Source organism: Marmota monax, unplaced genomic scaffold (assembly GCF_021218885.2).
Source record: "Marmota monax isolate L192 unplaced genomic scaffold, Marmota_monax_Labrador192_F-V1.1 WCK01_AAM20220418_F8-fsc00295, whole genome shotgun sequence".
Lineage (NCBI taxonomy): Eukaryota > Metazoa > Chordata > Mammalia > Rodentia > Sciuridae > Marmota > Marmota monax.
The window spans coordinates 239,178-249,375 of record NW_026692993.1 but is presented as its reverse complement, the minus strand read 5'-3'; the positions used below and the strand labels follow the sequence as shown (position 1 = coordinate 249,375).

The following is a 10,198-nucleotide window of genomic DNA, read 5'->3' as shown; positions in this document are numbered from 1 at the left end:
ATAGCTATGGCTAGGTCTAGTTTGTCTTTAGGTCTAGAGCTATAGTTATGGCTATATTTAGGATTAGGTTTAGGTCTAGGGCTATTATTAGGGTTAGGTTTAGGTATAAGTTTACCAGTAGAGCTAGTGTCAGGGTTCAGTTTAGGGTTAGGTTTAGATTTACACCTAAGTTTGTATTAGGGTCAGAATAATGTCAGGGATAGTGTTAGGGTTTGGGTTATGGTTAGATCTAGAACGAAGGCTAGAGTTAGGACTATTTATAGATTAGGGTTTTTGTTAGGCTAAGGATTATGCTAAGAATACAGTTAGCATTAGGGTGAGGGTTTTGCTTAGGGTAAGTGATAGGGTTAGAACTAGGGTTAGGACCAGGGTTAGGGTTAGGTTTAGGGTTAAAGCTCATGTTAGGGCTTGGATTAGGGCTAGTTTTGTATTAGGGTTAGGGCCAGTGTGATGATTATGGCTATTTTAAGAACTAGGGTTACAATTAGTGTTAGTTTGAGGGTTAGGTTTAGGTCTAGGTCTAGTGTTAGTGTTAGGTTTAAGGTTAGGGTGATGTTTAGAGCTAGATTTAGTATTTGGATATGAGTCATGGTCATGGTTATGTTTAGGGTTAAGGTTAGGTTTCAAATTAGAGCTAGGTTTAGGGCTGGTGTAAAGTTAGGTTTTGGTCTAGCATAAGGGTTAGTGTTAGGGGTATGGATCGGTTTTGTTTTAGGGCTAGGGCAAGGTTTAGGGCTAATTGTAGGATCAGCATTAGGGTTAGAGCTCTTTTCTGGGTTTGGCTGAGGAATCGGGTTAGGATTAGTTTTAGAGGTAGGTTTCGATCTAGAGTTAGTGATAGGGCTAAGGATAGTGCAAGGGTTATGACTAGGGTTAGGGCTTGGGTTAGGGTTATGGTAAGGGATAGGGTTAGAAGCAGGAATAGGTCTTGTGTGAGAATTATAGTTAGTCTTAATTCTAGGGTTAGAGTTAGGAATAGGGCTAAATTAGGGCTAGGATTAGGGCTAGGTTTAGTGTTAGGTTTAAGTCTAGATTTAGCATTTTGTTTAGGGATAGGGCTAGATTTAGGGTTAGGGTAAGGGTTAGGATTTAAGCTACAGATAGGGCTAGGGCACTCTTAGGTTAAGTGTTAGGTCTGGGTTAGGGTTATGGTTATGGTTATGGTTAGGGTTGAGATTAGAGGTAGTGTTTTCATTAGGGTAAGTGTTAGTTTTAGAGTAATGTATTAGATTAGATTTAAGACTAGGTTTAGGGTTAAGTTTAAGTTATGGTTAAATTTAGGTTAAAGGATATGTTTAGATTTGATTTATGGTAAGGGTTAGGGTTAAGTTTATTGCAAGGGTTAGGTTTCGGGTTAGGGTGAGGGTTAGGTTTATGATTAGGGTTAGTGATAGGGTTAGGTTTAGGGCTAGGTTTATTATTAGGGTTAGGGTTAGGGTTAGGGTAATGTTAGGGTTAGAGCTAGTGTTAGTACTAGGGTTAAGGTTAGGATTAGGGCTAAGGTTAGGTTTTTGTTTATGAATAGGGCTAGAGTTATGTTTAGGATAAGGGTTAGTCTTTGAGCTAGGGTTAGGTGTAAGGTGAGGGTTAGGGATAGGGCTACATTTAGGATTATGGTTATGCTTAGGGTAGGTTTAGGCCTCGGATTAGGGCTAGGTTTTGTGTTAGGTTTCAGCCCAGGGTTAAGGCTATGTGTAATGTAAGATCTAGGGTTCTGATTAGAGCTAGATTTAGGGTTAGGGTTATGGGTATGTGTAGTGTGAGGTTTAGGTTTTGGGTTAGGTTCATGTTTAGAGCTAGGTTTAGTTTTAGTGTTAGGGTCAGTGTTCAGGTTAGAGTTAGGTTTAAGGTGAAAGCCAAAATTAGGACTAGAGTTAGGTCTTGGGATAGGATTAATATTTGCTTTAGATTAAGGATTATGTTACGGCTAGGGCTCAGGTTTTTTAAGTCTAGGTCTAGAGTTATGGCTATATTTAGGAATAGGCTTAGTTCTAGGGCTAGTGTTAGGGTTAGGTTTAGTTATAAGTTTGCTGGTAGCGCTAGTTTTAGGGTTTGGTTCAGGGTTAGGGTCATATTTAGACTGACGGTTTGTGTTAGAGTAAGGATTTGAGTTAGGGTTAGAGCTAGAATGAGGGCTAGGTTTAGGACTACTAATAGGGTTAGGGTTTGGATTAGGCTATGGATTAGGATTAGGACTAAGGTTAGCATTATGGATAGGGTTTGGATAAGGGTAAGTGATAGAGTTAGAGTTAGGTTTAGGTTTAGGGTTAGAATTAGGGTTAGTGTTAGGGCTAGGTTTAAGTTTAGGTTTATTTCTAGGGTGAGGGTTCAGATTAGGGCTAGTTTTTCTGTTAGGTTTAGGGCTAAGGTTAGGACTATAGCTAATATAAAAACTAAGGTTATGATTAGAGTTAGTATTCAGTCTAGATCTAATGTTAGCATTATCTTTAGGGTTAGTGAGATATTTAGAACTAAGGTTAGTGTTAGAATATAAGTTAGAGTCAGGGTTAATTTTAGGAACAGGACATGAATTAGAGCTAGAAGGTTATGGCTAGGTTTAGGGTTAGTGTTTGGTTTAGGTTAACATTTAGGGTTAGGACAATGGCTCTGTTTTGTTTAAGGGATAACGGTAGGGTTATGGCTAATTTTAGGATTAGCGATAGTCTTAGGTCTAGTGGTAGGTTGAGGATTAGACTTAGATTTAGGGTAAAATGTAGAGTTATGGTTAGATCTAGGGTAAGGTCTAGGGCTAGGGTTAGGGCTAAGGTTAGGGCTTGTGTTAGGTTTATTGTAATGGTTAGGGTTAGAAATAGAAATATGGGTAGGGGGAAAGTTAGAGTTAGTCTTAGGCCAAGGTTAGGGGTAGAGTTAGGGCTAGGGCTAAATTAGGGCTAGGATAAGTGCTAGGGTTAGTGTTAAGTTTAGGCCTATGTTTAGGGCTAGAGATATGGTTAGTGTTAGGGTTAGGGTTAGTGATAGGTTAGGGGAAAGAACGGGGTTATACCTAAGTTCAGGTCTAGGGCGAGGGTTAAAATAAGAGATAGGGCTAGAGTTAGTGGTTAGTGTTTGGGTTAGGATTAAAGCCAGGTATAGGCTTAAGATGAGGACTATTTTTTTTGTGTTAGGTTTAGGGCCAGGATTAGGTCTGGGGTTAATGTCAGGTCTGGGTTTATGGTTATGGTTAGTTTTAGGGTTAGGTTATGACTAGGTCTAGTGTAAGGGTTAGGTTTAGTTTAAGGGTCAGGTTTAAAGCTAGGTGTATTATTAGGGTCAGGGTTTGAGTAGGGTTTGTTTTATGTTAATATTTAGGGTTAAGACTTGAATTAGCATTAGGGATAGTGTTAGGATCCAGGTTAGAATAATTGATAGGGTTAGGTTTAGGATTCAGGTTAGATTTAGAGTAATGAAAAGGGTTAGTTTTTGCTATAGTGTTAGCGTCCTAGGGTTACATTTGGGTAAGGCTTATCTTTAGGTTAATGGATAGGGTTAGAGCTAAGGTTAGGGCTAGGGTTAAGGTTAGAATTAGGACTAGGGTTAGGGTTAGGCATAGGGTTAGTGTCAGGATTAGGTTTGGTGTGTTAGCCTTTGAGCTAGGATTAGGGCTAGTGTGAGGGTTAGGGTTAGAGTCAGGGCTAATATTAGGTTTAGGCTTAGGGTTATGTTTAGATTAAGGTTAGAGTTTGAGCTAGAATTAGGGTTAGGGCTTGGGTTAGTGTTAGGGTTTGGTCTAGGCTTATAGTTAGAATTTCAATAAGGGCTAGGTTTAGGGCTAGGATAAGGGCTACGTTTGTGTGAGGTTTATGGCTAGTATTATGGCTATGGGTAATATATGAGCTAGGGATATGGTTATGGCTAGTTTTAGGGTTAGGGTTATAGATAAGTCTAGTGTTCTAGTTAGATTTTGGGTTAGGATAAAATTTAGAGCTAGGGTTTGTTTTAGGGTAACGGACATTGTTGGGGTTAAAGTTAGGTTTAGGTTGAGGGCCAGATTTAGGACTAGCGTTGGGTCTAGGGATAGAGTTAGTCTTTATGTTAGGTTAACGATTATTGTTAGGGGTAGTGCTAGGTTTTTGTTTAGGGCTAAGGCTAGATTTATGACTCTGTTTAGGATTAGGTTTGGTCTAGTGCTAGTGTTACTATTAGGTTTAGGTATAGGTTTACCGGTAGGGTTAGAGTTAGGGTTTGCTTTAGGGTTAATGTCAGGTTTAGACCTAGGGTAGTTAGTGTTAAGGTCAGAATAAGGGTCAGGGTTAGAGTTAGGTTTAGAGTAGATTTAGGCTAGGGTTAGGACTAGTAATACAGGTAGTGTTTGAGGTAGGCTAAAAATTATGGTTAGGACTAGAGTAGCATTAGGATGAGGGTTTGGCTTAGGGTAAGGGATAGGGTTATAGTTAGAGTTAGGGTTAGGGTTAGGGTTAGGGTTAGGTTTATAGTTTAACCTAGGTTTAGGGCTCTGAATAGGGCTAGGATTTGTGTTAGCATTAGGGCTACTGCTAATGAAAGAACTAGGATTGTGATTAGGACTAGTTCTAGTGTTAGCATTAGGTCAATGTTTAGAGCTAGGTTTACTGTTAGGGTCCAAATAAGGGTCAAGGTTACTTCTAGGGTTATGTTTAAGACTCAAATTATGGCTAAGTTTAGGGCTAGGTGTAGGGTTAAGGTTTGGTTTAGGTTACGGGTTAGGGTTAGGGTTATGGCTCGATTTTGTTTTAGGGCTAGGATACTGTTAGGGCTAGATTTCCAATTAACATTGGGGTTAGGGCTAGTATTAGAGTGAGCTTTAGGCTTAAGGTTAGGGTTAGATCCAGGTTTACGGCTAGAGTGAAGGTTAAGGCTAGGGTTGGGGCTAGGGATAGGGAAATATTTTGGGTTATGATTCAGGATAGGTTTAGAACTAGCGCTAGGGCTAGGGTGAGAGTTAGAGTTTGTTTTAGGGCTAGGGATAGTGTTAGGGTTAGGATTAGGGCTAAATTAGGGCTAGATTAGAGCTATGGTTAGTAGTATGTTTATGCCTAGGTTCAGGTCTAGGATTAGGTTTAGCACTAAGGTTAGGGTAAGGTATGATGTTACAGCTACATTTAGGGCTAGAGCAAAGCATAAAATTAGCTTTAGGGCTAGGGTTAATGTTAAGGTTAGGATTAATGCTAGGCTTAGGGTTAGGATTAGGGCTAGGATTTGTGTTAGGTTTAGGGCTAGGATTAGAGCTAGGGCTAATGTCAGGTATATGTTTATGGTTAGTATTAGTTTTAGTGTAAGGTTATGGCTATGTCTAGTGTTACGTTTAGGTGTAGGGTAAGGGTCAATTTTACAGCTGGGTGTATTATTACGGTAAGGTTCCGGGTAGGGCTCGGTTTAGATTAAGATTTAGGGTTAATGCTTGAATTAGTGGTGGGTTAGGGTTAGGGTTAGGGTAATTGATAGAATTAGGTTTACGGTTCCGATTAGGTTTAGAGTAATGGATAGGGTTAGTGTTAACAATAGGGTTATCGTTAGGCCTAGGGTAAGCATTTCAGTTAGGCTTTTCTTTAGGGTAAGGGATAGGGTTAGAGGTAAGGTTAGGGCTAGGGTTAAGGTTAGAATTCAGGTTAGGGTTAGGGTTAGGCCTAGGGTTAATGTTATGGTTAGGTTAGGGTAAGTGTAGGCATTTGAGCTAGGGTTCTGGCTAGGCCGAGGGTTAGGGTTTGAGTCAGGGCTAGGGTTAGATTTAGGTTTAGGGTTAACTTTAGGCTAAGGATTAAGGTTTGAGCTACAGTTAGGGCTAGGGTGATGGTTAGCATTAGAGTTAGGTCTAAGGTTATGGTTAGGGTTATGATTAGAGCTAGGTTTAGGGCTAAGATAAGGGCTAGGTTTTGTGTGATGTTTAGGGCTAATGTTAGGGCTTTGGGTAATGTAAGAGTGAGGGATATGGTTGTGGCTAGTTTTAAGTCCTAGTTTTGGATAAGTTTAGTGTTAGGGTTAGGTTTTGGTTAAGGATAAGGATAAGGATAAGGATAAGGTGTACAGCTAGGCTTTCTATTAGATTAAGGGTCATTGTTCGGTTAGGTTTAGTTTTATGGTTAGGACCACAGTTAGGATCTAGTGATAGCTTTACATTATGTTAAAGGTTATTGTTAGGGCTAGTGCTAGGTTTTTGTTTAGGGCTAGGTCTAGATTTATGACTATATTTAGGGTTAGGTTTTTTCTAGTGCTAATGTTACTGTTAGGTTTAAGTATAGGTTTATCGGTATGGAAAGTGTTAGGATTTGGATTAGTGTTAGGGTCAGGTTTAGACTTAGATTAGTGTTAGAGTCAGAATACGGGTCAGCGTTAGGGTTAGGTTTAGAGTTAGAATGAGGGCTAGGATAGGACTAGTAATAGAGTTAGGGTTTGGGGTAGGCTAAGGATTAAGTTTAGGACTGGGGTGGCATTAGTGTGAGGGTTTGGCTTAGGGAAAGGGATAGTGTTTATGGTAGGTTTAGGGTTACGGTTAAGTTTAGGGCTAGAGTTAGGGTTAGGGTTAGAGATAAAAAATAGAATTAGGTCTTAGATTTGGGCTAACATTTGTGTTATTAGGGCTATGGCTAATGAAATAACTTGGTTTCTGTTTAGGGTTAGTTCCAGGGTTAGTGTTAGGGCAATGCTTAGAGCTAAGGTTAGTGTCAGAGGCCGAGTCATGGTCAGGGTTATTTCTAGGGTTAGGGTTAGGACTCAAATGAGGGCTAGGTTTCGTGCTAGGTGTAGCTTTAAGGTTTGATTAAGGTTAAGGGTTAGGGTTATGGCTTGGTTTTGTTTTAGGCTTAGGGTAGATTTAGAACTAGTTTTCCAATTAGTATTAGGATTAAAGCTAGTATTAGGGTGAGGTTTATACTTAATTTTAGTTTTAGATTCAGGTTTAAGCCTTTGGCGAAGGTTAGGGCTAAATTTGGGGCTTGGGATACGGATAGCCTTTGGGTTATGGTAAGGGATGGGTTTAGAACTCGGGATAGAGGTAGGACAGAGTTAGAGTTAGTCTTAGGGTTGGGGATAGGTTTACGTTTAGTGTTAGGGCTAAATTAAGGTTAGAATTATTGCTAGGGTTAGTGTTAGATTTAGGCCTAGGTTTAGGGCTAGTTTTAGGATTAGCATTAGGGTTAGGGTAAGGAAAGAAGATACAGCTATGTTTAGTGCTAGGACAAGGGATAAAATTAGGGTTAGGTTAGGGTTAAAATTAGGGTTAGGATTAAATATAGGCTTAGAACTAAGTTTAGAGCTAGGGATATGGCTAATGTCAGGTCTAGGGTTAAGGTTAGGCTAGGGTTAGGGATAGGGCTATGGCTCAGTTTTGTTTTAGAAATAGGTCTAGGGTTGGGGCTAGATTTATGATTAGTGATAGTGTTAGGGCTAGTGGTAGGGTGAAGTTTAGGCTTAGATTTATTGTTATGGTTAGGTCTAGGTTTAGGGCTATAGCTAGTGTTAGGGCTAAGATTAGGGCTAGTGATAGGGTTATGGTAATGGATAGGGTTAGAAGTAGAAATAGGGCAAGGGCGAGAGTTTGAGTTAGTTTTGGGCTATGGTTAGGGGTAGGTTTAGGGTTAGGGCTAAATTAGGTCTAGGATTAGCGCTAGGGTTAGTGTTAGGGTTAGGCCTAGAGTTAGGGTTAGGGTTAATGTTAGGGTTAGGATTAGATTTAGGGGAAGGGATAGGGTTATAGCTAGCTTTAGTGCTATGGCAAGGGTTAGAATTAGGGTTAGGGCTAATGTTCGGGCTTGGGTTAGAATTAAGGCTAGTTTTATGATTAAGCTGAGGGTTTATGTTAGGGCAAGGGCTAGGATTAGGGCTAGGGCTAATGTCAGGTCTAGGTTTATGGTTAGTATTAGTTTTAGTGTTAGGTTATATCTATGTCTAATATAAGGGTTAGGTTTAGGGTAGGGGACAGGTTTAGAGCTAGGTGTATTATAAGGATCAGTGTCTGGGTAGGGTTTGGTTTAGGTTAAGATTTAGGGTTAATTCTTGTATTAGTGGTGGGTTAGGGTTAGGATTAGGGTAATAGATAGAATTAGGTTTATGGTTCCGGGTAAGTTTATAGTAATGGATAGGGTTAGTGTTAGTGATAGGGTTATCGTTAGGCCTAGGGATAGCATTTGGGTTAGGCTTATCTTTAGGGTAATGGATAGGGTTAGAGCTAAGGTTAGGTCTAAGGTTAAGGTTAGAATGCGGGTTAGGGTTAGGGTTTGGCCTAGGGTTAATGATAAGGTTAGGTTTAGGGTATGTGTATGCATTTGAGCTAGGGTTAGGACTAGGGCAAGGGTTAGGGTTTGAGTCAGGGCTGGGGTTAGGTTTAGGGTTAGGGTTATGGTTAGACTAAGGATTAGAGTTTGAGCTAGGATTATGGCTAGGGCAAGGGTTAGCATTAGGGTTAGTTCTAAGGTTATGGTTAGGGTTATGATTAGGGCTAGGTTTAGGGCTAGGATAAGGGCTAGGTTTAGGCCTAGGATAAGGGCTAGGTTTTGTTTGATATTTAGGAATAACATGAGGGCTATGGGTAATGTAAGAGCTAGGGCTATGGTTAAGGCTCTTATTAGGGTTAGGGTTATGGATAAGTCTATTGTTAGGGTTAGGTTTTGGTTTAGGATAAGGTTTAGAGCTAGGGTTTTTACTAGGTTAAGGGTCATTGTTGGGTTAGGGTTAGTTTTATTGTTAGGGCCACAAATATGGGTAGCATTTGGTCTAATGATAGGTTTAGTCTTTATGTTAGGTTAAGGGTTATTGTTAGGGCTAGTGCTAGGTTTTTGTTTAGGGTTAAGACTAGATTTATGATTCTATTTAGAATTAGGTTTGGTCTAATGCTAGTTGCCGCAGTCTGTCTGGGCACAATCAGGAGCCACTTGTCAAAAGAAACTAACTTTATTTTTAGAACCACACATGCCAAACAAAACAGCCTCTCAGGAAAAACCCTCAGAGCCTCAACTGCCACCACCGGCTTTCCACAAGCCTCTCTCTCCCACACAAGCTTCTCTCCACCTCCCACAATCCTCCTGCTCTTGAGGCCGATTCCCTGGGTCACGTGGGCAGAGCCAAAAAAGTCCCCCAATGAGCAGCTCCGTGGTCTGAAAGGGCAGGGAAACAGCCCAATGAGCATCACCGCAGAGGAGCCAATCAGCTAGATGTTGCTGGGGCCGAGGAGCCAATCAGCTAGATGTTGCTGGGGCCCCTGTGAGCCAATCATCATCTTTTAGAGAGCGACGCGGTTGTTGGTGCTGAGGACCATTCCTCTACCCGCTTCTGCTCCTGACTCACCGCTGTTCACTCTTGCCGAGGAACAAGTCGGTCAGGAAGCTGCGCCACAACCATGGCATTTAAAGACACCGGAAAGACACCCGTGGAACCAGAGGTGGCGATTCATCGAATCAGAATTACCCTTACCAGCCGCAACGTGAAGTCGCTCGAGAAAGTGTGTGCTGACTTGATCAGAGGCGCAAAGGAAAAGAATCTCAAAGTGAAAGGACCTGTTTGCATGCCTACGAAGACTTTGAGTCTCACTACAAGAAAAACACCTTGTGGTGAAGGTTCCAAGACATGGGATCGTTTCCAGATGAGAATACACAAGTGACTCATTGACTTGCACAGCCCTTCTGAGATTGTTAAACAGATTACTTCCATCAGTATTGAACCAGGAGTCGAAGTCGAAGTCACCATTGCAGATGCCTAAGTCAACTGTTTTAATAAATTGATTTCTGAAAACAAACAAACAAACAAAAAAAAAATTTGGATCCATTTTATCATGAGCGTTCATCATATATGATATATGGACATACGTACATTCAAACATATAACACAAAACACAAGTGTGCACACATAATATAATACATACAACACATAACATTATAGTAAAGGCCTTATAACTTTTTACAGGTGAAATCTCCATTGCAATGTTTAAAAACTCTATAGTCAAAAAATAGAACTGATCAGCAAAACATTAACCTAGGTCTGTATGAGCTCAAAAAACAAAATAGAACTTCATGATATGGCAAAGGGCAATAATAAAATAATAATAATAAAAATAATAATAATAATAAAATAGGGTTAGTTTTATTGTTAGGGCCACAAATATGGCTAGCATTTGGTCTAATGATAGGTTTAGTCTTTATGTTAGGTTAAGGGTTATTGTTAGGGCTAGTGCTAGGTTTTTGTTTAGGGCTAAGTCTAGATTTATGATTCTATTTAGAATTAGGTTTGGTCT

General features: G+C 40.3%; 1 pseudogene; it reads left to right on the top strand.

The window, feature by feature from the left end:
* Nucleotides 1–9,192: 9,192 nt before the first annotated feature.
* Nucleotides 9,193–9,707, top strand: LOC131424470 (small ribosomal subunit protein uS10-like; annotated as a pseudogene).
* Nucleotides 9,708–10,198: the final 491 nt, after the last annotated feature.